The sequence below is a fragment of the Sinohyriopsis cumingii genome, chromosome 1 (assembly GCF_028554795.1).
Source record: "Sinohyriopsis cumingii isolate HCF-2022 chromosome 1, ASM2855479v2, whole genome shotgun sequence".
Classification (NCBI taxonomy): Eukaryota; Metazoa; Mollusca; class Bivalvia; order Unionida; family Unionidae; genus Sinohyriopsis; species Sinohyriopsis cumingii.
Window position 1 is genome coordinate 14,479,410 of NC_142961.1, and position 27,363 is coordinate 14,506,772.

Genomic DNA, 27,363 nt, shown 5'->3' on the forward strand with positions numbered 1-27,363 from the left:
ATAAATTGCTGATGCATGCATAAATGGCCATGGGAATACCTGATGAGCTAGTGGGCTGGCCGCATGCCTGACTGCAGTTATGATATTTGCGGGAATCTACAAGCATCCAGAGGCTAAATTATTACGTCCATGGTCGTGATGGCCGCAGTGTTGCAGGAGTTACAAATGTGTCCTTACGAACGCTGGTTTTGTCTGCCTTAAGCGGTTATACTTGCGCAGATTGAACGTTTGTTTGATGAACAGTTCATTATCTAGATACAGACATATCATGTGAATTGATGTAGAACAGAAAAGAACAAAACTTTTATTAATAAAATTAAATCTCAGGCCTTACATATGTGTCATATGAGAAAACTACAAATGCTACAATATTGTAATGCAACATCAGTAACATATTGAGATACAAATCATATCACAGGTCAACATTTACAATCATAGCAAAACTAAACACTGGTACGTAATGTGGCTCAGTTTGGATACATAAATGTAACATTGTTTTCATAGAGCACAATGTCTCTAGAGTGTACAAACGTGTGTGTGTGTGTGTGTGTGTGTGTGTGTGTGTGTGTGAGAGAGAGAGAGAGAGAGAGAGAGAGAGAGAGAAAATATACTTTTGTGCAGTGTGGAAAATGTAAGTTTCCACAGTTAGCAGAAAGTTTGTAATAAAGTTTTCATTATTACAGTAACAAATTTGCCAAGATTTTGGAGAATTTTGCGATATTTGGTGTAAAATAAGGTTTGTAACTTTCCGAAGGATGGTTTGTGGCAAAATAATGGCTTTAGAAATATACCCGTTTCTTTGTGAATTTTGGGACAAATAAAAAAAATTATGGTATTCGTCTCCAATGTAATTTTTATCATAATGATTGCATTTACTTTCCTCAGAGGTTATGTTTTCCCAACGACCGAGTTGAGCGGGGAGTCTGTGATTGGCAGTCCTGAACTTTATCAATAGCAAACACTGATTCCTAGGTAAAAGTAGTAAGTAATTTTCCATATTCATGTTTTCTTATAAACAAAGGTGAAATTTCTCCTTGGATGATAAGGTTACCGGCGATTGCCATTTCTGTATATAAAGGTCTTTTAAAGTTTCTGTTATCATGCTTTTTGTTCCTTTCGGATTCTTTTATATATTCATAATATAGGAGGTCAGGTATCCTAACAGTTATCATTGTTCTTTATGTTATTCATCCATTTATAAGTATTAACGTTAGCACTGACCCCAAAAAAGTATATGATAAAGTCCTCTAGTAAGTTTGGACCATTTACCATTGATAATGAACATCCAAAAGTCCTACCAGTTGTGATCTGCTGACTATATCAATAGGTGCCCTTCACAGTTCCTAAAAAAAGCATATAAGTAGGTGTACTTTTCCTCAGATTTATAATGTTTCTTAAAGATTCGACATGCAAATTTACAATAATTGTAATACTTTCAGATCCCAAACCTCACACCCGTATAGTAAAATGGGTAATATAGAATGATCGAAACGATGCAACTGCAGATCTGTGGGAAGATTGAAGTATCTTAATTTTCGGTAAAGTAGATGCAACACCTTTCTAGCTTGATTGAAGTTGTATTTTACAGACCTAACAAATCTTCTACATTAATAAGAAAAAGAATAACACCTAAATATTTAAATTCAGCACTATGTTATATCTCGCTTGTAGTCACCGTACTCCAGTCAAACTAACTCAAAGGTGTCAATGCGTCGGGTTCGAAAGCCAAACGGTTTTTAAAACTTATCTGTAAGGTCAGATGAATTTCCGGTTCATGGGTCAAAGGAATATTCGTATATGTTTTTTTATTTATTATTCCCTATTCATCAGAGACCATTTACATCAGCTGACTGTCTTTGATCTCGGAGAGCTGATCAACTATCTAATCCGGCTATTGTTTTGAAGCGTGAACAGCTGTTTCCAAGCGTAATTTATGTGACTGGAACCGAGCGAGTACAGCTGTTTCCAAGCGTAATTTATGTGACTGGAACCTAGCGAGTACAGCTGTTACCAAGCCTAATTTATGTGACTGGAACAGAGTGAGTACAGCTGTTTACAAGCCTAATTTATGCGACTGGAACCCAGTGAGTACAGCTGTTTACAAGCCTAATTTATGTGACTGAACAGAGTGAGTACAGCTGTTTACACGCCTAATGTATGTGACTGGAACAGAGTGAGTACAGCTGTTTACACGCCTAATGTATGTCACTGGAACAGAGTGAGTACAGCTGTTTACACGCCTAATGTATGTGACTGGAACAGAGTGAGTACAAGCGAGATTTAAAATGTTAGTACATCAGTTCACATGATATGTGTGTATGAAAACAATGACTTGTTTTGAAAAAAGTTTAATTTGTACATTTATAATGGTCAGTGTTGCTACGCTCGAGTATAACCACTAAACGCAGACAAAACAACGTTGGTTATGAAACAAGTGGCCGCTGGCTGTAGGAGGCAAGTGTCCGTTACAAACAGGACATTTATACAGGACCATTTCTGCTATGACCAGGTGATTGCTATGTACAGGTGTTGACTATATATAATTATTTTGATTTATTTTACATACAAGTACTTAATAACATATTTCAATAGTTTACATCAGCATTTAAGTAGACATATTTCAACATATATTTAACTAGTAATTATGATGTGTCAAAAATAATAAGGTCTCTCTCTCTATCTCTCTCTCTCTCTCTCTCTCTCTCTCTCTCTATATATATATATATATATATATGTGTGTGTGTGTATGTATGTGTGTGTGTGTGTGTGTGTGTATAGAAAATGCTCAAGCTTAGTGATGGGGTACTTGACTTGGCAATGCTGATTATTTGTTGTTTCATAGTTGTTCAAAGAATATAAGAATATTATCATCCTCCCTGCTGCTTCTAATTTACCAGCATCAGGGAACTAGCATCCAGTCACAAGTGTGTAGCCTGTTTGATGACGGGTTCACCTGACACTTGTAACTCCTGCAACCTCTGAAGTCATCAAGTATACTGAGTATATACTCTGCCGTCTAGCTGCTTGCCGATTCTCACAAATATCATAACTTCAGTCCGACATGTGGCCAATACACCAGCTCATTAGGTACTCCCGTGACCATTTATATATACATCAGCAATTTATGTATAACGTGTTACATATGCTAAAGATAATGTTGATGGTGTAGGCAGAAAGTAATCCTAAAAGTTACACCTTGCATCTACTAGCACTATAAATCAATTACTTCTATACATCGAAAACGGTTCACCCAAGGGTGCAACACATGTAAAAAGAATAATTAAAAAAATTAAAAAAAATAAAAAAATTAGTAGGGAGCCAGAATTCATTCTCTGAAGTCAGTCAGGTTCTCTAACTTTAAAACCCACAATTGCAGAGTTTAATTTAGTCAAATTTCAGATTATATAGACCCAGATGCCACCAATGTTGTTTTTAATGCTTTTTACTCTGTGCAGTATATTTGGAACAAGTAGACAGAAAGTAAAACGTAATACAGAAGTATATCTTGTGCAGATCTAAAGGAAAATAAATAAATAATGGAACTACTGCAAACCAAAGTAAAATTGTTTTGCTGCAGCCCGAAGCAACGAATATTTCCGTTGTAAGTGGTTTGATCTCACCTGTTCGTCACTAAAAGCCTCGAGAGCAGCCGACGCATCAAGGGGCTATATAACATTGATTTACCTGGAGAAATCCTAGGAACGCGATCGCTACATTCATAATATGACCACGAAACAACCGGAACCTTTCCAAAAATAATTTTGTTGTTACATGTTAATGGTTAGAATTATGTCCTGGAAACGTTTTGCAACACTAGATATTCCAGTCCACAGACCCCTGCCTGATTGTTAATCCTTTAATCCCCCTACATATTCCTTGATCCCCCCATTGTTATAGTCAAATGAAAATTGTTCAGTAATGTTATTCTAAAGACAGTAACTGGCATCAAGTTGGCAAGATTCGGTCAGAGATGACTCTAGCAATCAAAATTACACTAACAGCGCATAAATTTCGGTTTTGGAAGAAAAAATGTTTTTTTTTCAGGATTGCTATTATAAATTCTGCATACATCCAGCTATATATGTACCTAATCTGGACTCATGTTAATGCCATACCATCTGCCAGAGTTCGTAGCTGTAATGTCCCTCCTGATATGCATGTCGGTGTTAGAATAGTGACGGGCTGAATAAAGATAAACCCAGAAGAAACATTTTGTTTGCATGGATCTGTGACACAATACGGGAGTAGGAATAGAATCTCGAAACTTTGCATGAACCGAACATAGGAATGCAACAAGGTAACGTGTTTTCGAGGTGAGTTTCGTCTTTCTCAACGTCAGATGTGATGCTGTTACAACGCGATGCGAGCCAACAAGCTCAACTAAATATTTGATAAGTTTTTCTCCGAACATCAATACATGGTATTAAATGTGAGGCTTGTCTAAAATATTGTCTTCTACCAAACGAAAAGAAATTTGGGATAATGTATCATCACTTGTGAAATATCATCCTTATCAGAACATATTACTCTTTGGAAATCAGAACTTTTTTTTGTGGAAAATCAGAAGAAAAACGTTGTCTACCTGTTTTACGATCCAATTCACCGTGCAAGTTCCTTCAATGTCTTGCTTCCATGATGAAATGTGCTTGCCTCATGTTAGTAGTGCGCGTTAAAGATGTCTGTAAATTATCTTAAAAGGTGATATACTTTAGGTTTACCGTATATGCTAGCTTCTAAGACGAGTCCAACTGAAAACTGCGCCTGCAGATCTGGGTCTATGCAGTTTGTTAGGAGTAATCAGTAGAACAAACAACACAAACCCTGATCTGCGGGTGTATTTTCCCGCGGCAGATCAGGATCTTTGTTGTTGCAGTTTGTTTCGACTTATAAGCGAATATATACGGTAGATTTGTATCATCTCGAATTAACGTGCATAATCCAGCCCAGGCAATGGAGTCTACCAGCACCAAGGGCTTATGCTATTATATCCTCTGATTTCATAGAGACATAATTTCATGAAGTAACCAAAACAGAGAACCGTTTCAGAAGTATTCAGAGAGTTGCACATGGACATATCGACCAATATGGGTTGGAAAGATACTTCAGTTTGATTAAAAACAGATGGGGAAATGGGGAGGAGGGTATACATGAGACTGGTCCTAATTCACCAGCCTACAGAACTGCTGGCATGAAGCGAATTTACTGTTATATCTTTTCTGCCAGGTTTGTTTTTTTGTTTTATTTTCTTTACAGTCGGCATGCACAACTCCGGAAGCTACACTTGTCCATCTTTATATAAGTACAGTTTCAATTCAAATAAGGTCTTATGTCAGTACGTCAAAACAACAAAACAATATAGGGATAGAAATATAAAGAATTAACCTGATTATACGCCACAATAATTTATAGATCGAGTGTTTCTGTGCGACAAATCTCCATAAATAACTTTTAAGACACCAAATATCGGTTGTACGAAAGTCTGAAGCCCAAACCTAGAATGACACTGATATGAACACACAAGGTCCTAACACTTTTCATGAATTCCTTCGTTTACTTTTATAATATGCACTATATATTTCCATTATTTATTATCGCGTTTACAGCATATCTTTTCATAACCTATTTTCACGTTTACATCTTACGCATATCCTATGCGTGAAATGCATATACATTCACCCTTATCATACCTTAAAACCGTATTAGTGTGCATAAGGGAAGCAACGAAAAGAAATCTAAAGAAAATATAAATACCAAAGCATGTTGCATAAATCGCCACTTCAAATCTTCGTGCATTTGATAACCTCACCCCACCCACACCCACCTCCCACCTGTTACATGTATTTTGGGTCGCTTATGTATTTATGGCCAAAATATGGTAAATAATATAATAAATATCAATGTAACCGCAGTTGCATGCATTTCACATTTGGTCCCTTCCAAGGATCCCTGGCGAAATCCTCAAAATTATACGCCATTCACAGATGGTCACCTCATAGATATCATATGTCTGAAGTGTGGAGGAATATCCATCCAGCAATTTAGGAGAACAGGTGGTTACGGACAGTCATGCGGATGGACCGATGAAGCATATCTCACTATATCCTTGCCAAATCTTTAAGATACATATTCAAAAAATAGTTTTAAGTATAATTTACAAACAACTCTTTTGAACACTTTTAAACTCACACACCTCACTGGAGAAGCATAAATATCGTTTGATATCACAATTAATCGTTTAAGCTATCAAACCTCTTGGGTTATGATGGAGTTTATTCTCATTCGACATACAAATATTCGAGATAATCAAACATCGAACGAGTTGAGCTTGTTCTTTTGAACGAAATAATGAAAGAACTGCAAATAAGATCCCAAATGTAAAATGAAGCTAGATACGAAATAATACATGAAATGTAGTGCACGTCCATGCATGTTCCAAGAAACTGACATGGAACTCGAGAAATATTCATCCTTTCTGGTTCTGAAATAGTTTTATGGGGTACTACCTTAGGCCAATTAAAAGTAAGGAATGTGGTATTTGACCTAATGTTTGGGAAATACTTAGTTCAATAAGATAATAAAGTTGGTTAATATTTTTTATTTGACTTAGTCTTGAATTCTGCGACGCTAGTAGAAGTTAGGTTTATTAATTTTCTTCTATTCAAATTTCGCTGTTGGGGACATCACATATTCAAGCATTTGCATTTGGTAGAAAAGCCAACCATTTGTTTGTACATAAAGATCAATTAGCTCCAATTTAAAAAATTATAGATTAAAACAAAAAGAATGACTTTCGTCTGATCTACAACTGTGTAGCTCAAGCGTTATACCAAAACGTCTAACAGCTGGTGTTAAGACGTCGTTTTTGTATTTTGGTGGTGGTGGTGGTGATTTTCGTTTACATGTCTTTGAAGTCGTTTTGTTTAAGTCGCTGTCGATGCTAGTTCATCTTCGCAAGCCACGGTTCCGAAGATGACGTTGGTTATGTGTCTGTTATAACATTCATGCAACTTAGGCCAGTGGTTCCCAAAGTGGGAAGCACCTTGCGGGCTGTGGGATTACCGAGGAGGTGGGGGGGGGGCAAATGCTGAATAATGCTTGTTACAGGGTAAGGTAGGGGGCGCTAAGGGTGACCAAGGGGACAGTGGCCCGAAAAAGTTTGGGAACCACTGACTTAGGCTGATGTTACCGACATACTTCTATCAGAAAAGTAATCTATCTACGATCCGTGTAATCTTTATTTCAATTTCTTTTTACGTCCTTTCCAGTCCAGTATACAAGTTCGATAACAACCGATCAATAATGACTATAGAAATTGGACATTACACGAACACAAAGGAATGTCTCCGAAGTAAACGATTTTGCTTGTAACAAAGGCATGCTCGTTCAAAACGCTTCCTATCGACTGCCAGAGGTTCATTCTCAGAATAAACAAGCCAGGTAAATATTATCTGCAGCGCTACTCTCAGTAGACCGCGGCTTATCGTATCTTTCCATCTAGGTGTTCACTTAAGAAACACATTACACACATGGCGTCAAACGCATTCATGACGTCAACAATCAGAAAAGATCATAAGAACAAAATTAGTGCTACATAAAAATCCCATTCTTTGACATGCAGTATCATTCCTTTCTTTTTATTGGCAGTTAAAATCTCAAAAAGCCAAAATTGTTCTGAAATTTTCTTCACTTTCATACACGCCACTTCGGTGATGATTTCTAATGTAATTGTATTAACTTGTTTTCAAAATAGTTATATGACTTCCGGACCAAATATAAACATCATGTCCATTAATGCTGGAATTTTGACGGAAAACTTTTTTATGCAAAAGAACGTCACTTTACATTGATAAATTTCATCTGAAGTTACAAATGCCGAAATTTCTTTTGCAATTCCGTGAGCGGAATTTGCCACAATCCTTTTGAAAGGTCAAACTTGGTGACACGTTTTGCATTTACAGTTTTGTCAATGCAGTAATCAGTTCTTTGCATCGATTGGAAAAGAATCTGTCTTGGTGACACTTAACTTTTCTCTAGTCAGTATACATAGGAAATGTATTATCTGTTGCAGGCACAAGAATACAAAATAAACTCCAGCCACGTATGCTTGGTCCTGTACATTCAGTCTCCAGAAAATATTGACTTTCTTTTTTCAAACATTACTGCCCGAGAGGATTCATGTTGCTTCACATGTGTAGAATCTCAACGTGATGATAGATTTTATTTTGATCGTGTTAGAACAGCAAAAAATAGTGCTCATATTCAAATAATAGCTGCTTAATTCACAATATTCATGTGGTTGTATATGCTAATGTTTCTGATCCAGACTGTTTATTATTTCGCAATTTCGAAGGCTGGTTAAACCAAAGTCACCCCAGTCAGATTGTATTCCATCGTTTACATCCTTATTGCTTGGGGCAGGTACAATTAAATTTACTGTACTACCTCTACCAAAAATACTCCTTTAATATATTTACGTGACAAAGTTGTTTCTGTTCCGCCTCCTAGGAATGCTAATTATTTAATTCAAGTCATTTACTTTCTTTTCAAGGCTATAAGGACCATCATTTTAGCCAGAAGAGGAATTTGACGTATTGGCATGAGAGTCAGAACTCCATCACCAGGCTGAAAACTCCTTTATTTTTTCTTCTATTTCTATCACACTACAATTTTATTTTATACTTAGTAGAGTGAAGATTAGTTCTCGCTACTTTACAGACCTTTGACAACTTATATTTAAAATCAGGGAAATAGTCAAGAAGATTAATTTTGAAATCTTTATTTGAATGAATTTTCTCTTTCAATAACTTCAAAGATCCGTGGACATTATGTCCAAAAGCTAGATCAAAAACACTAAAACCCAATTATTCTTGAACTTATTCCCAAACAGCAGCAAATGCATGTCTTCAATCCAATCTTTTCTTGTATCAAGGCAATATAAAAGAATCCCATTCTTTAAAGATTGATGAAATCTTTCCAAAGCCCTTGAGTTTCAGAGTGATAGGCAGAATATTTAAATTGTTAAATGCCTAATGTACGCATAACATGCTGGAAAATTCCAGACATAAAATTTAACCCCTGATCAGACTGAACAAATTTGGGGGGGGGGGGGCCAAAAAGTGTAAATAAACTTTATTTAAGTTTTAACATTCCTTAAAGTAATTGCCTCTGGAATCTTGTGGACGCATACATTATGTCAACAAGTATTAGTTGCCTGACTTGGTCTTAGGTATGGTACATATAGAGTCGACCATTAAGCTGCTAAATGATTCGTCAAATGCATGAATAGGTTGCAGATGAACCGTATGTAAATTCTGAAGGGTTTTCCTACCATTTGACAAGTGTGACAAGATCTACAGTATTTAGAAACATCACTTTTAATTTTCTGCCAATAAGAAATGATTTAAGATCTTGTGATAAGTCTTGCTGACTTCTAAATGACCAGCCAAGGAAGTTTCATGGGCTAGACGAAGTAAAGTGTTCCTGTTTATACGACTTAGGAACGACATTTTGGTTGTACACTGACAGTGCATCACCAACGGTACCTCAGGTGGTCTCCATTTTTGCAAAATAACAGACTGGGACTTGTGTGGCTTCATTCCTTTCAAACTATATCTAAAAATACCTAATGTTCTATCATAGATTTCAAAGACTGATATGAAACAGGAATTAAAACTTTATTTTACCTCATCCTATATATAGTACATTAATTTGATCTAAGGCACAATAGACTGCCCATGATGTAAGTCATTTTAAATGGAACATTCCATCAAATTCTACACAATAGACTACCAGGATGTAGGTCATTCTAAATGGAACATTCCATCAAATCCTACACAATAGACTACCCAGGATGTAGGTCGTTTTAAATGCAACATTCCATCAAATTCTACACAATAGACAGCCCATGATGTAGGTCATTTCAAATGGAACATTCCATCAAATTCTACACAATAGACTGCCCAGGATGTAGGTCATTTTAAACGGAACATTTCAATCAAATTTTACACAGGTTCGCTGCAGAACATTTTAAGTTTGTACAAAAGGTTTCAACTGAAATCAAATTAAACCTCTTTTTAAAAACTGACCAAAGTCAGGTAGGCCTAAACTCTACCCTCAATTACGGACAGTAGTCCATCATCCATATTGAATAGGCTTAGTTAGGCATGTAGCGAAACCATGATTGTATTCCTTATATTTACCGCTCACAGCGTTTACATATTTATTGATTTGGAGACTTAAAAATTCTTAAATCACCTGAATATTTGGCATCTAAGCTAGGAGAGAAAAAACAACAACTTTTTAATCTAACTATCAATCAACCCATTCAAAGAAAAATTTGCATATCGTCTTTACATGGAGTTTGAAAACTGCCTTGATTGAGATGATATTAAATGTCCGTGATCATTGAAAACAACGGAGAACGGCGATCCAGCCACAATAATAAAATATACATATTGCCCAAGATAAATTTTCTTTTGTATGTTCCATGATTCAGCTGGATATAAATGCTGATGAAAATATGGAGGTGACATCGCAATGTTTTCCATGAATGATAGACGAGACCAAAATGTTTATACAACCCAGTTGTTATTAGCACTCGTAAGATTATTTCTTTAACGTTATTAGGAAACTCGACGCCTTCCAGTCTCTTCAACAAGTTCTCGGTCAATGGGCGCTTTATACATCAGTTTTTGTATCGATTTAGGTCTCAGTCTTCGATATAGGTGTCTGTCCGATTTACTACAATCATATATCTCGTCGCCTAAGACACACCAATGTATCTGAACTCTTTAAGTTTCTCCATGCAAATATATGATAGTACCTCTTACGTATTCAGTGTACAGGGATATACATCGGCACTATAACTTCTCAGTATCTAATATGTTATATGGTATCTTGAGGACTAGTTTCTAACCCAGATACCAATATAGGATTTAACATTGGAAATAGTGCACTAAGTCAGGGACATAATTCAATTACATTCCCCAGAATTCTTGACTATACGCCAAAATAGCTAGTAAAGTATCTGTGAATCTGATAAAATTGATCGTATCATAGTAACGTAGTCGGCAGAATAAACAAGTCAGGATGTAAAACTACATGCAGACGTCGAATCCGAGCCTTCGGATGAATTGGATCAAAATGATCGTAACCAAGGAGTAACCTAGTCGACTGAATAAACCAGTTGTGATGCAAAAATACCCACAGTCATTTAATCCTTGCATTGTTAAGAACAGGATATTTAAAATATTTGATCGTATTCTGGAGTAAGATAGCCGTCTGATTCCTAACCTTATGATAACATTTAGAAGGTATGGCGAAAATATAATGCAGTCTTCATTGATAGTACTCTTTATATTTTTAAAATGTCTTTAAGTTGTGTAACAGTATGAAATGGACTATCCTATCATTATCGATTTTCGTTTCAATTACAACAAAATGAAAACAATAAACAAACAAACAAACAAACAAACAAACAAGCAAATACAAAAACAGAAACATCGATTCAAATTTAATCGATGTCTGATCTTTATATACATGACTTAAGGTATGGATATTGAAATTGTTCGTCAAATCTAGCTTACAAAATAAGATATATGTCAATTTATTATGTATTAAGAGTACATATAAATCGATTTGACCACATTTGACCATCGAGTTACATACCAACCATGATTGCTCTCCCTTAAGTTTCAGAATAAAGGTCATGAGTTCACTTCCGATATATATATATATATATATATATATATATATATATATATATATATATATATATATATATATATATATATATATATATATATATATATATATATATATATATATTTGTATTCCTAACATGTAACCCTCACAAGTTTCATATTTATATTCATCTTGGTGAGTTCCTATAAAATTGTTAAATGTTTTCTTCAGGTGGCATTTGGGTTTGGAAAGAAATATAAAACTTTTTAATCTTAGCCCACTGAAAGCAAAAACTGTACACATCAGCTTATATGGGGCATGCAACATGGCTTTGAATGAGTTTATATGTAATTGTCTCTAATCTTTGAAAACAACAGAGAACAGAGAACCAGTCTTAATACTTTAATTTACATACTGTCTCAGATAAACTTTCTTTTGCATGCTCCAAGCATGAAATACAATGACGAACCAGCTGGATATAAATACTGCTGAAGATATCGAAGTGACGTCGCAATATTTTCCATGAATGATACACGTGACCAAAAAGTTGGTATAAGCGAATTGTTATTAGTAATCATAAGATTATGTCTTTAATGTTATTAGGAAACTTGACGCCTATCAGTCTCTTCAACAAGTTCTCGGCCAATGGGAGATTGATACACCAGCCCTGGTATCGATTTAGGTCTCTATCTTCTATAGAGGTGTCAGACTTTTTCATTAAATGTCTGGTCGATTTACTGCAGTCATATATCATGGTGCTTAAAATACTCCAATGTATAGATTATTTTCGGGATTCCAAAGAATTTACAAATTTGGAGTGACCCAAAGACCTGAAACGTCAATGTCATTCAAGCCTATCATATATCATGCCCATCTTTAACATTCCAAAACGTATCCTATGTTCAATGCAAGATATAAAATACGGAGTAGCACCCTGGCATATTAAGGACAATTCTGTAAACGTATCCAATGTTTAATGCAAGATACAAAATACGGAGTAGCACCCTGGCATATTAAGGACAATTCTGTAAACGTATCCAATGTTTAATGCAAGATACAAAATACGGAGTAGCACCCTGGCATATTAAGGACAATTCTGTAAACGTATCCAATGTTCAATGCAAGATACAAAATACGGAGTAGCACCCTGGTATATTAAGGACAGTTCTGTAAATGTATCCAATGTTCAATGCAAGATACAAAATACGGAGTAGCACCCTGCCACATTAAGGACAATTCTGTAAACGTATCCAATGTTCAATTCAAGACACAAAATACGGAGTAGCACCCTGGCATATTAAGGACTATTCTGTAAACGTATCCAATGTTCAATGCAAGATACAAAATACGGAGTAGCACCCTGGCATATTAAGGACAATTCTGTAAACGTATTCAATGTTCAATGCAAGATACAAAATACGGAGTAGCACCCTGCCACATTAAGGACAATTCTGTAAACGTATCCAATGTTCAATTCAAGACACAAAATACGGAGTAGCACCCTGGCATATTAAGGACTATTCTGTAAACGTATCCAATGTTCAATGCAAGATACAAAATACGGAGTAGCACCCTGCCACATTAAGGACAATTCTGTAAACGTATCCAATGTTCAATTCAAGACACAAAATACGGAGTAGCACCCTGACATATTAAGGACTATTCTGTAAACGTATCCAATGTTCAATGCAAGATACAAAATACGGAGAGCACCCTGGCATATTAAGGACAATTCTGTAAACGTATCCAGTGTTCAATGCAAGATACAAAATACGGATTAGCACCCTGGCATATTAAGGACAATTCTGTAAACGTATTGTTTTAAGAAGAAGGAAAATAAAATGAAGCCGTAGAACAGAGACTTTATATTCAAATAGCACTGGTGTTACTTCGTTTAAAAAGAGAGGGAACATTTTAATGAGAAAACGTCTTCGGAAAAGCACTTTGCTTCAATGCTCATATAACAAGACAAAGATAACAGCTATTTTTAGCTATGCAGTCTGAGAATGGGATCTATTATGTTATCAGACGTGAGAAAAAAATAACGCAGCAATTATGCAATAATCTTTTTCTGTATATTTTTAAAATTATAAATAATAGAAGGGAAAAAATAGACTCAGCTTGATTCTGACAGGTTAATAATAAGCCAGTGAAAAAGAGAAGTCAAATCTTGCACGAGATTCGAAATGGAGATTTCTTGCATACACATCGATCACTCTACCAACAGAGATAAACTCGTTTGGTGATTTCATATGACCATAAAGTACCATATGTGATTAAGTATAAAAACGTTTAAAAACATGTTCAAACAAGTATATTTTCCCACAGTTCATAGTCGAGCAAGACATCGTTTTGTTAGGAGATTATCTATTTAAAATTCGGGAAAACCCCAATATTCAAATAAAAAATGTTCGTTTTATTTAATTCAGTTTGTGGGGAAAATTTTCAAGAAATTTTGAAGGTGAAGTATGCAGAATATTTACAAATTATACTATCGTCTTAAAATGTAATTGTTGGTTTGTCAGTGTGGTAATGCTTTACGAAATACACAGCCAATGACGAGATATACATGAAGTGATCGACGGTGCTAATCTGTTTATCATGTACAGTGCTAAGTGCAAAGCAAATGTAAGTAGCCTTTAGATTCCTTTAATATATGTGCAATATCAGCCAATAAATAGAAGATGACATATTTTTTCCAATAAACTTAAATTGAAATGGTATTTATGGACTTTATTCGTTTGTCGAAATATGTAAATGTTGTGTTTTAGTGGAGATTTCTCCCTAGTCTAAATTTGTTTATGATTATATGCTCAATTTTTTCTCCGTTAACTTTACATTGTCAGAATCGTTCAGTATTTTACGATATTGCACACCTTCATATTGCATTCACGTGCATAAAGGAACTACTTTCTATTGTAAACAAACAATGGACGCAGACACCAGCACTTTTGATTTGTAAACAAAGCATGCACACTCGCATAGTAGTCGCTTTACGTTTTGGTTGATTAAATTTGTTTCTAAATGCAGTAAAGCAGATGTTTCGTGGACTGTCACATATCAGCTGTTTTGGCACATTCCGCGTTAACAACTTTTTTGATACAATGTTTCGGATTTAGGCTAGCTATAGAGTAGACGCCAGAAAGGGTCCTTACAAATAACATACAAGTGACAAGGCATAAACTGTCTTCTTTAGCTGGTAAAAAAATATACTTGTAGTTTTACATCCAGAATTTCCTCAAAATGTACTTTCTTAGTTCTGCAAATCCGAATTACATGAGCCATGTCATAAGTTCTCAATCTTGATCACACTTTTCGAGATTGTACTGTAATTTCGAATATAAGTGCAACTGCATCCTCCTTACTGTACTCAAAACGAAATAAGCATTAAATTCCATAGCGTCTTTTTGATAATTGCAATTGAAAGACTTCATATTTTCCCCACATTATGATTTCAAACATTCAGTGACAGAAACAGAAACACATTTGCAGATGTCAACACGCTTCTCCCTCGCTTCTTCAATCCGATGTATTTCATATGGAATTGTCACATATAAATCCAGTCCATAATCACGAAATTTCTTTGAATCGAAAAAAAAAAAAAAAAAAATCTATTCATTCCAGCTCAAATGGAAAAGCTGTAGCAATTCTCATTCATTCACAATATGAAAATTTCACCATTTTCTTTCAAAAGTTATGTCGAGATCGCGACTAAGTTCAACTTTATCTGGGCGAAGTTATGTGCGCAGTAATAATGTTGTTGTATAATGATGAATCTGCGTTGTGTATTTAGTTTGGAATGCGGCATACATTCAGTTACTTTGTTTCTTGTAGTGTATGTTGTTAATATACTTAAGCATTAGGTAGAATAAGAAAATGAGCATATAATAAAAAGGTTACTGTATTTGTATGGGAAAATATGAACTCGTTTTGTCGGATGGATATACTTCACTCCCCAAGGTCGTGCAGTATTTATATCCGAAAAACTCGTTCATATTTCCAAATATAAATGCAGTAACCTATAAATACTATATTGCTTTTTTTAAAAATTAATATTGCAATATTTTGATAGGGTAATTTTGATACTGATAATCTTTTTCCGTTTGTCCGTCCGTTTTGCATCTGTCGACTCAGGTCACATCTCAGAACGCAATGTGCATCAATATACTCATTCACCTGCGATGATTGGGGTTTCTGTGCTTATACAGTGTGACGACTGCGATTCTAGAAACCACCGTGCTCACACTTCATGAGGCTTCTCCTTATTTATAAGGCCAGGTATTCAATTTAACTTTTCACAGTTTTAAACAAAGCAGTGTGTCCAATATACTTAAATAATCTGATTCTCTAACTTCCATGTAAAACAACTTATATCTATTGTCTAATTTTTGTGGAGAATACAATATCTCAAATTTTATACTTTTCACTGCACTACAATGTCTGCAGAATCTCGAAAATTATTTCATTTCATTTCGAGGGATTTTCTACCTTATTATCGTCATAAATCAAAGTTGTCCAAAATGGGATTTAATCAATCTCATTGTACTTATCGTTGTTTTCATTCACTTCCTTTTGATGATCAGAAACACAGTTTTAACGGGATTTTCTAAACGCTGACTTGGCACCTTTATAAAGAATGAAAATACTTCTTTGACCATTTCTTTTCATTTGCTCTATTCACTTTCGCCCTTCCTTTACCCATAGTTTCGTGCAAATCTTTGAAATAATTATTCCATAAAGTCTTTAAGAAGGGTGTGACTGTTGACGCAAGAAATGTCTTTCATCGTGTAACGCACAGAGAGAAAACTAATCCGCTGGCTATTGTTTTGGATAAGCATGTAAGTTCCTGTAACATACTATATAATCCCCTCACATATTCCTATCGTATACTTTAGTCAATTTTCCATCGATTGAAGTTTCAATCACATATCATCGAATATTGAACTGATATACCAGAGATTCATATATACGTATGTGGAACAATTTAGTGCCATCACAAGCAAGACTAGCCTATATAGGACTCAAATCCATCTGTAACATGTATATCGATTTTTGACTTGTCAAAAATGATCTGATCAATTAAAGACCAACTCACACTAGAATAAGGACACATGTGAGTAACGGGCACCGTTACAGAATTCAACATTGCTAAAATAAATAAAATCACTACAAGCTAAAAGTTAAAATCACCCGTAAGTATAACAGATGCATCATCTAAGTACACAGTGTACATTTCATGCAGTTTTTCAATGCATTCGAGTAGAATTCAATAGCGTGCCAGTATTACGGTTTTGTTGTGGGCTTAACTCCCCTTTTCAGCACACGATTGGCAATAGATGGCGGCCAGTCTAACTGGTGGAGGAAGAACCCGGGAAAAAACCCTGGAAGAACCACCGACCCACGGGAAGCTACTGGCAAACTTTTTCACATACCCACATAAATCGAGCCCGAGATTCGAACCCACGTACACAGAGGTGAAATAGCAGTGATCGGTAAAAGCGAGCGCTTTAGACCACACATCCCCCCCCGAGGGGCTCTTCCTGCTGTATTATGATAAATAAGCGTGAATGAAAAAGGTAAACTTATGATAATCTAATTTGAATCTAATACAAACAATGCTAAAATCGTCAATCTCTAAAATGTAATTATTTCGTGTGTCATGTCGGATTTGAAAGTTGTTGAATATAGTGATGACGACAAAAAATGACGACAATAATGATCATATTTCAGACGACGACGAAGAAATATAAAAAAAGGAAGAAAGAAAGGAAAAAATTATTAAGGATACCTTATTCTACTGATCTTGTCTAATTGGTGTGAGTATTGACTTGTTGTATATATAGCTGGTTAACCGATACCGCTACATCGTAACAACAGTATTCGACAGTGTTTGCTTGACGAATAATAAAATAGCAGAGAGATGCATATCTATATTATGTTTTACTTTTAGTCCAAAACTGTATATTTTATCTTTAGAGTGAGTTATATATATACGTTGTGCGCAAGTTTTAATTTCAGTGTGTGTGTGTGTGTGTGTGTGTGTGTGTGTGTGTGATTAGGATTTTCAACGTAGCTTTAACAATTTTTCAGTCATATCGCTACGATGTCTGAGGTGTGGCAGTTTATAGTGATGTCTTGTACTGGGGCATCATGCTGCAGACATGTAGCATGATGTCCCACCCAGTCATATTATCCTGACACCAGGCCGACCAGTCGTAACACTAACCTCTTAATGCTGAGCGCCAAGCGAGGAAGCTGTTAATACCATTTTTGGGGTAAGTCTTTGGTATGACTCGGCCGGGGTTCAAACCCACGACCACCAGTAGTTAAGTGGGATACTATACGTACAATGGGAATTAGCATTACGGAGACCCCTGGGACAACATACGTACAATGGAAATTTAACATGGCGAAAAATCGTGGGTCAATATACGTACAAGGGGATTTAACATGGAGAAAAATCGTGGGACAATATACGTACAATGGAAATTTAACATGGAGAAAAACGCTGGGCCACTTTAGGGACAATGGGAATTTAACATAGAGTTTGGGTCTGTCTAGGGACAAGGGAAATTAACATGGGGAATAGAGTTTGGGCTTTTGGGATTTTTTTTTTTTTTTTTTTTTTTTTTAAAAAGTTTTTTTTAAATTTAAATTTAAATTTAAATTTAAATTTAAGAAAAAGGGGTAGGCAATGGAAAGGCTATCTGTTTTCGAGAAATATGGCTGGCCCTGAAAAGGGCCTTTGGGTTTATGTTAATGTATTCATTAACATAAATGGTACCGCATTGGTCTTCTTCTTGTCCTTAGGCGACGTCTCACTGTTGGTCCATAAATCAGCACTCTTTTCAGGCATCCTTGTCTTTCTACGTAGATCCTACGTATCCACAGGCTGGTGTTTGTCCTGTGGACAACGGCCCACTTGGATCGGACATACATGGGTATGTCCGTCCGGAACATCATGGAAGACACAAGCCTAGAAGATTGCACATCGGTCCACATCTTGAAGCGACGAGAACAGGTGAATCAATGCACTGAACTGCGCTTATTTATAGGTAGAGGCAGGATTGAAACGGATTGAGTTCATTCACCAATCCAAACACGCGTTACGAAATTCAGTCAGCCCGCATCCAATCCGAAGAGAGTAGTCTGTGACGTCAGTTGGTCTATATAGATTCGCTAGCGCTTGTGTGCAGTCAATCTATGCGACAGTGATTCAACATGACGGAAACTCAGAAAACGATCCATTGGGGTGCACCAGCAGGGGAGACTGCCCAAGGGAACCCGGACTTACTTTCAGAAGAGGTACAATGGGATTTTGTGGATTTTCTTACCTCGCAAGAATTTGTTCCGGAACCTTCGTTACCTTCTTCATTACCGCAAGTGGAGAATTTTAGACAGAGACAGAAAGAAGAATTGGAGAAATTTATGCAACGACAAAAGGAAGCGGAACAAGCTTTTCTCCTACAGCAACAGCAACAGCAACAAGAAGAGGTAAGAAAAAAACAACAGCAACAACAGCAAGAAGAAGTAGCAGCAAAGAAACAAGAGGGTGAAAATCAAACGGCTACGGTACTGTTGGACATTTTAGCGGAGTTAAGAAGTCTGAAACAAATGTATCAGACTTCTTTATCACGACCGAAGAGAATACGACCTTCCCGAGCTAAACACGCCAACCCTGTGACTAAGCCTGTCGTACCACCCTTAGTGATTTCAACCCAATCATCAGAAGTAGGCCTTGGCCGTGGCAAAGGCTTAAGGCAGTTAAAGTTGATTGGTTAAACTCACTCCTACACCATAAAGAAAAAAGGCCCTTTTCAGGGCCACCCACATTTCTCGAAAAGAAATACAATTTCAATTTGCCAATAACTCAAAAATAAACCCACCCATTTTACCCTTATAGTACGTGTCTGTGTATGAGTGCGTGAGTGTAGCTTCTTATTTTAAAATCAAAACTCAAAGACACTTACCTTATATCATTCATGTATTCTTTTATCCATTTTTTACAATCCAATTCACAATTCACCACAGAACACTTTAAAAAGTTCGTACACTTCTTCTTTTTCATTATTTAGTCTCTCTGTTTTTTGAATTTCTTCACCGTTTTTTCCTCATTTTCTTCCCTTCTTCTTTTCTTCTCCTGTTTCTTTGCCTCTTTTAAATAGAATTGTCTTCTTTCTTCCTCTTCTTCCTCTGAAGAATCCCTCTCTTCTTCCGAAGAATCCCTCTCTTCTTTTGAAGAATCCTTCTTTTCTTCTGACTCCTCTTGTTTCTTTTTTGGGCAATCTGGAGACCAATGTCCTTTTTCTTTACAATAATAACAGGTATCTTGACTTTTGTCTTTTTTAGCCCCTGTTTTTGTTCTTTTTTGACGGTCTGGACACTCTGAAGACCAATGCCCTTTCTTCTGACAGATATAGCAAGTATCTTGACTTTTATCTCGAAAGGAAGGAGAGTAGTCTGTCGGCTGGTCTGAAGAGAATTTTCTAATGACCCCTCGCAAAGCTCTGACGAAACGTTCCATCTGGGTAGTCTCTTCCATCGTTGTGCTCAGCTTGAGAGTGAAATGAATAGTGAAAGGACAAGACACAAACTTTTTATATACGCTGGTTTGCCATGACTATAAATTAGTCTATGGTGTTTGAACTTGAGTCATTTGACGTTTTGCACTCAAGATGAAACGATCCCATTCATTCGAGAAGAAAGAAGAAGAAGAAGAAAGTAAGAGGCAGAAACGTGATCTATCGCCTCGTACCAGGGCTGAAATCTTGGCACAGATTCATGCCAGTGATTTTGAAGAGGACATGAGTGAACCAGAATTTGAAACCTCTAAACCAAGTTCGTCACCCTTAGTCAACCCTGAAAAATACTATTCCATTCGAGAGACGGAAAAGCGCTCCTCTAGAAAATTTAGAACCACGGCTTACACCTACACGGTGAAGTTTAAAGATTTCAAGGCCGACGTACCGTTGGAGAAAGCAGAAGGGTTCATCACCGAGATGTGGGATTCTTTGCTCACCGCACTCAAGCGACAATGTCAACCCAAAGAAGACGATCGCTTGACACTATCCATAGATCACGACGGTTTGAAATCCCCTGTTTGGATCGAGTTTAGCAGACCTGCAGAACTAACCCCTTTCAAAATCATGGACAAGATTCAACACGTACAACAATCTAATGACCAGTTTGACATCACCGATGGTAAAGCCACACTGAAAATGGCCCACGTCTCTCTTCCTCAAGGGACAGGACGCAAAAAGATGTTATTGGTGAACGAGCTTCGCAGCATTAAGCGTAGTCTTGTCCAAATTCACAATCCTCATGACCAGATGTGTTTAGCCCGTGCCATCGTGGTGGGACGAACCTATGCCAACAAGAACGACACGACAGAATGGAAAAGAACCTGGAACACTATTCAACGATCCGATCGAGCCAAACAACGAAACGAAGCAGAACTCCTGTTGCAACAAGCTGGCCTGTCCAAAGACACACCCTGTGGCATTCCTGAGATGCAAAAATTGCAAGATGCCCTAGCTCCACGCTACACCTTGAAAGTGCACCCTCAAGAAATGCGCGGGTCTCTGTTGTTTCGAGGCCAGGATTTTAAGGACGGAAAATACATTCATGTTTATCATCACGATGACCATTTCGATACCATTACCAGTATCACCGGATTCCTGGGATACGGTTATTATTGTGAGAAATGTGATTATGGTTATAACAATCGAGAGCAACACAAGCATTGTGGATTGAAATGCCCAGGATGTTTGGCCTCTCCACCCTGGCTGAGCGAAGAACCAGTGCCTTGTTCGACTTGTCTGCGCACGTTTGTCAGCCCTGCCTGTTACCAGCAACATTTGAAAACACAAGGTTCACAGAAGAAATGTGCTTGTCAACTCCTGAGATTGTGCCCTACGTGTGGACAAGGTATACTTACCAACAATGCCAAGGCACACGTATGTCGAGGAAAGAAAAAATGTCACATTTGTCACCACATCGTGGACTTGGAACACGAATGTTACGTGCAAAAATACCAACCCCACCAGAGAAAGAGGACGGTCACAAGAAGAAAGGCAATTTCATCTTTTTCGATTTCGAATGCATGCAAGAGACTGGCATTCACATCCCTAATTTCTGCGTGGCTCATCGAGCGTGCGAGAAGTGCATTCAAGAACCTATCTTCAGTCATTGCCCTCACTGCAGCAAGATTCCTGGAGGACGTGAAAAAATCTTTCGGGGACCAAACACGTTAGCCGATTTTGCCCAATGGGTCTTAGACCCCATCGACAAGACGTGGAGCCAAGAGGACATCGAACGTTACGGAGATTGTCATCGTCATGCCACGGTGATGGCTCACAATTTCTCCGGATACGATGGACAGTTTCTTTTGAGGTGCTATACGGAACATGGCACCGAACGTCCTAAAGTGATTTTGAACGGAGCCAAAATCATTTTCATGCAAGTGGGACAAGTACAGTTTAAAGATTCGATGAGTTACTTGGCCATGCCTTTGAGCCGAATGCCTAAAACGTTTGGAATGACAGAAATGGCTAAAGGGTACTTTCCACACTTTTTCAATACGGAAGCCAATCAACATGCTGTTCTACCCCATTTGCCTGAGGCTCACTATTACGACCCCGACAACATGCGTACCGAACAACGAGAAGCTTTCTACGCTTGGCACCAAGCTCACGCCTCGGACCCTTTCGACTTTCAGGAAGAAATGTTAAAGTATTGTCGTTCCGACGTGGACATTTTACGGCGTTACTGTGGAAAATTTCGAGAACTGTTCATGGAACACGGAGGGGTCGATCCTTTGAAAGAAGCTTGCACCATTGCCAAAGCGTGTTCCTTAGTGTACCGCCAACGATTCATGCCTGAAAACACCGTGGCTGTCATCAGTCCTCAAACGACCCACTATGTCAAGCGTCAATACTCGGTCAAAGCCCTACGTTGGTTACATTACTTGTGCGACAAGGAATACAAATGGATTCAGCATGCCCGCAACGGAGGAGGCGAAAAGACCATCGGAACGTATTCGGTAGATGGCTGCGACTTAGAAAAGCTCAAGATCGTGTTCCAGTTTAACGGTTGCTTATTTCACGGATGTCCCGTCTGTTACCCTGACCGTGACACTAAAAATCAGTTTTTGCAACGAACCATGGAAGACTTGTACCAGGACACTTGTCAGCGACGCCTAAAGTTAGAACAGCAAGGATACCAAGTGGTGGAAATGTGGGAACACGAGTACGATCACCGTTTGAAAACCGATCCCGAGTTTAAACGCCTCGTGGAAAGTTACCAGTTCATGGACCCGCTGAACCCGAGGGATAGTTTGTACGGAGGAAGGACCAATGCCACCTGTTTGCTGTACCAAGCCGACGAAGAGAAAGGAGAATAAATCAAATACTTGGACGTGTGTTCGCTGTATCCCTACGTGTGCAAATATTGTCGCTTTCCTGTAGGGCACCCGCAATTGTTCACGGAACACATCGACCTGGTCAACATTCGACAATACGAAGGCTTGATCAAGTGTAAAGTTTTGCCTCCCACGAACCTATACCATCCCGTCTTACCTCACCATTGTCAAGGCAAACTGATGTTTCCATTGTGCCGTACTTGTGCCGAAACGTGCAACCAGGACCAACCTTGCCATCACAGCCAGGAAGAACGTGCCTTGACGGGAACCTGGGTCAGCGTGGAATTGTTCAAAGCTCTGGACATGGGATACCAACTGTTAGAAGTGTACGAAATTTGCCACTTTCCCAAGACACAACAGTACCACAAGGGTGACCCTACTCAGAAAGGCATTTTCGCCGACTACGTGGATGCCTTTTTGAAACTGAAACAAGAAGCCAGCGGCTATCCTTCCTGGTGTCACACTCCCGAAGACCAAATACAATTCAAAGAGAAAAACTACGCACAAGAAGGCATCTCTTTAGACCACATCGAAAAAAACGAAGGCAGGCGATCGTTTGCCAAAGTGATGTTAAATTGCTTGTGGGGTAAAATGGCACAACGACCGTGTTTACCCAAGACGGAATATTTGACAGAACCTTCCCGCTACTTCCAGATGATTCACGACAAAACCAAATACATGAAACACGTGGACGTCGTTCGAGAGGATTTGATCTTGGTCAATTACGAAGAAGATCTGGACTTTGTACAAGACGACCCTTTTGGAAATGTCATCATTGCGGCTTACGTGACAGCTCATGCTCGCTTAAAATTGTACTAAGCTTTAGAACTGTTAGAAGAACGCGTCCTGTACTTTGACACGGACAGTTGCATTTATATCCATCACCCGATACAACAGCACCCTGACATCGAAGGAAACCGTTTAGGAGCCTGGACAGACGAGCATCCCGACGACAAGATTCTAAGTTTCGTCAGTGGTGATCCCAAAAATTACGGCTACGAATACCGGGACAAACAAGGAGAAGTGCACACGACGTGCAAAGTGAAAGGACTGACTCTGAATCATCGTACCAGTCGAGTGGTTAACTTTGGGGTATTGAAAGAAGCCTTGCAATCGGGAGAGGATGGAAACTTTAAAGTGACCACCTATCAACCGAACAAGATTGTACGTTTATCCACTCACCACATCGTCAGTCGACCCTTGGAAAAAGTCTATCAAATTGTATACCAGAAGCGAGTGCGACTTCCCAATCACTTCACCTTACCGTACGGTCACGTCGGTATTGGTCTGTATATGAAAAGGAACCCTAGGCAAGATCGATAGTTCATTGTTCATTGAAGTAACTTACCATGTCGTTGACGAAGAAGAAACCAGATTGGTTAGGAGTCAAATGTTGGACATCACCGAGACCAGGGTTTTGAGGCTTGGACACAAGAGGTGGCCCAGTATGCACGAGAGTTATTCAAGGAGAAAAGTTACTTTTCAACCTGTGTTAGTGACGGTGCCAGAAGAACCCGTCACCCAGGACAGGACTGTCGTGGACAGGCCTGAAAGACCCTTTCGGGAGGACACTTGTGTGACCTTACCCCTACTATAGAACTGGTTAGAACTTTACCCAAAACATGTTGTACAGACACTTGTGTTTATTCCACGTTCATGGTTATCATGTGCCTTTTATTCTTGTACTTAAGCCTTTGGCTTTTATGCATCTTTGTCTTTCGTATTCATGTTTGAAACATTCAATAAACGTGTTCTGAAAAAGTATATAAACTCTTGTCTTGTTTGTTTTCGTGTCACAAGTGACATTTCTCACACCATGGCTACCTCTGCTGTCTCTGCTCCCTCTTCCTCTACTGTCAAAGTCATCGACGAACACTTAGATCGTGCCAGTTGGGAGGCTTTGTATCTTCGCCATCCCTTTAACATGCTCATTGCTGGACCTAGCGGTTCAGGCAAAACCGAATTCGTCAAACGTTTGATCGAACATAAACATCATTTGATCGATCGACCCCCTCAACGAATCGTGTGGTGTTACAAAGAGTGGCAATCGGCGTACAGCCTCTTGCGAGAAAGTCAAGGCGATTCCATCGTGTTTGTGGAAGGCATTCCTAAAGAAGACGACGGCATCGTCTCTGACTCCCGTCTAACCCATTTGGTCATTTTCGACGACATGTTAGGAGAAGACGAAGAAGAAATTAAACTGTGGTTCACGCGCAAAGGGCATCACCGTAATGCCAGTGTCGTTTACATCACTCAAAATTTGTTTCAACAAAGTAAAGCCCATCGCACCATCAGTCTCAATGCGCATTACGTGGTCTTGTTTAAAAGCCCTCGAGATAAATCGCAAGTGCAAGTCTTAGCCAAACAGTTAGGAACGCCTTGGCTGACTCAGGCGTACGACGATGCCACTCAAACTCCACACGCCTATTTACTCGTCGATTTGAAACCTACGACTCCCGAGGATTTGCGATTTCGTACCCACTTGTTTCACCACTGGTGCCAAGACGGAGGGCCTGTCCTGTACACGTCTCCGTCCTCGACTTCATTTCACTCCCCATAAAAAAATCTATAAAAACCTCAGACCCTTTTTCGTCTGTCTCACTCTCAGTGCGAACATGACGTCCCTTCAGTCGCATCTTCCCGTCAAATTGATTCGTGCCTTGTATGGCATCAGTCGAGAAAAAGATCCACAAACACGAGCTCGTGTCTTAGAAGCTAGTCTCAAAGAAGTCTTACGATGGTTCACGGTGACGGCACGTCAATTACTCCAAGGAATCATTCAGATTCCTCATCAAACCAAACGCTTTTTCGATCGAAACAAAGTCGCTTTGGTCCAACTGGCCGATCCCCGCATCGACACTCAAACCAAAAAACAAATCATTTTGAAACCTGGAGGGAGCGGTACTCTAGGAGGGGTCATCATTCGCTCACTCTTAAGATGGGATCCTAATGCCCCCAAAGTTATACCCAAGACAAAAGTCCAACGAAGCCCCAAGAAGAAAAAGACCAGGCCCCCAAGGAGAACTTCTCCAGTGGCAGGACCCTCCTCTGACCAGACACCACCCCGGAAAAAGAAAAGAAGCCCCCAGAAAAAGAAAAGTCCACAGAAAACTAGTCGCAAGAGAGGCACTTCGGCCAGGACGCAACCTTACACTCGCAAACCACGACCTGCCACAGCGGTGACTGCGTCTCCGGCAGCTTCACGTTTGTCCACTTCTCCGTTAATGACACCCAGAACTGAAGAGTAAATGGAGACGTTGATCACACCAAGAACTTCTCCGTTGATGACCCCCAAAAGAACTTCCCCAGTGGCAGGACCTTCCAATTTAGTGGCAGTGGCTGCTGCTCACAAAGTACCTTCTCCCAAAATCAAAGTTCAAGAAAGATCGGGCATGTTACAAAGTTTGCTGGATTTGTCCAAGCAAGAACTGGCTCGATTTAGTCCGTTGCGTACCCCTGCACGACGTGTCATGCCTGTCCTCAAACTGATACGACGTAAAGACAATCAGTGGCGACGCGTTCCAGTATAAAAAAGGCCTGTGACCAAGTCGGGTATCAGTGTTTTTTCGGTGCTCCTAAAGACTCAAAGATGTCACCCTCCAGAAAACCCCAAGGAAAGAAAAGGAAAGGACTACCACCACGTTTAGGCAAACATGGGGACATGTTATCTGTCCTGTCCAAAGCTTCTCCACCCCTACGAAAAAAACTCATTCAAACGGCCTCCAAAGAGGTCATCGATACCGTGTGCGAATGTTGTTTGAACGTCTTGAAAGGCACGATCCCTTTGTCCAAACACCAGAAACAATGCTTAAGCAAACATCGTCACGTTCTTCGCCAAATGGTTCGAAAGAAAATTCCCATTCGTCAAAAAAAGAAGATGTTAGTGCAACGTGGAGGTATTTTACCTCTCTTGTTAGGCCCCATACTGAAAGGAGTCTTGGGAACCATGTTGGGAGGACTGGTGGGAGCAAGATAAAAAGGCCTTCGGAAGTCCCAAGATCTCAGAATCGACCCCTGACAACCCCATGGAAGGACGAAAACTAGCTTTAGTGCCTTACAAACGATGGATGGAATACCATCGGTGGCAAGAACAACGCACCCCGCATTTACCTCCCAATCCCCATTTGAGCGAGATGTCCCAGTTACAACACGAATTGCAGTCCTTGATGGATCGCCAAGATTTGTCCGAAACAGAAAAATCGCAAAAGTACGGTCAACTCTTGCAACGACTGCAACTCTTTCACCAGAAAGCTTTAGACGAA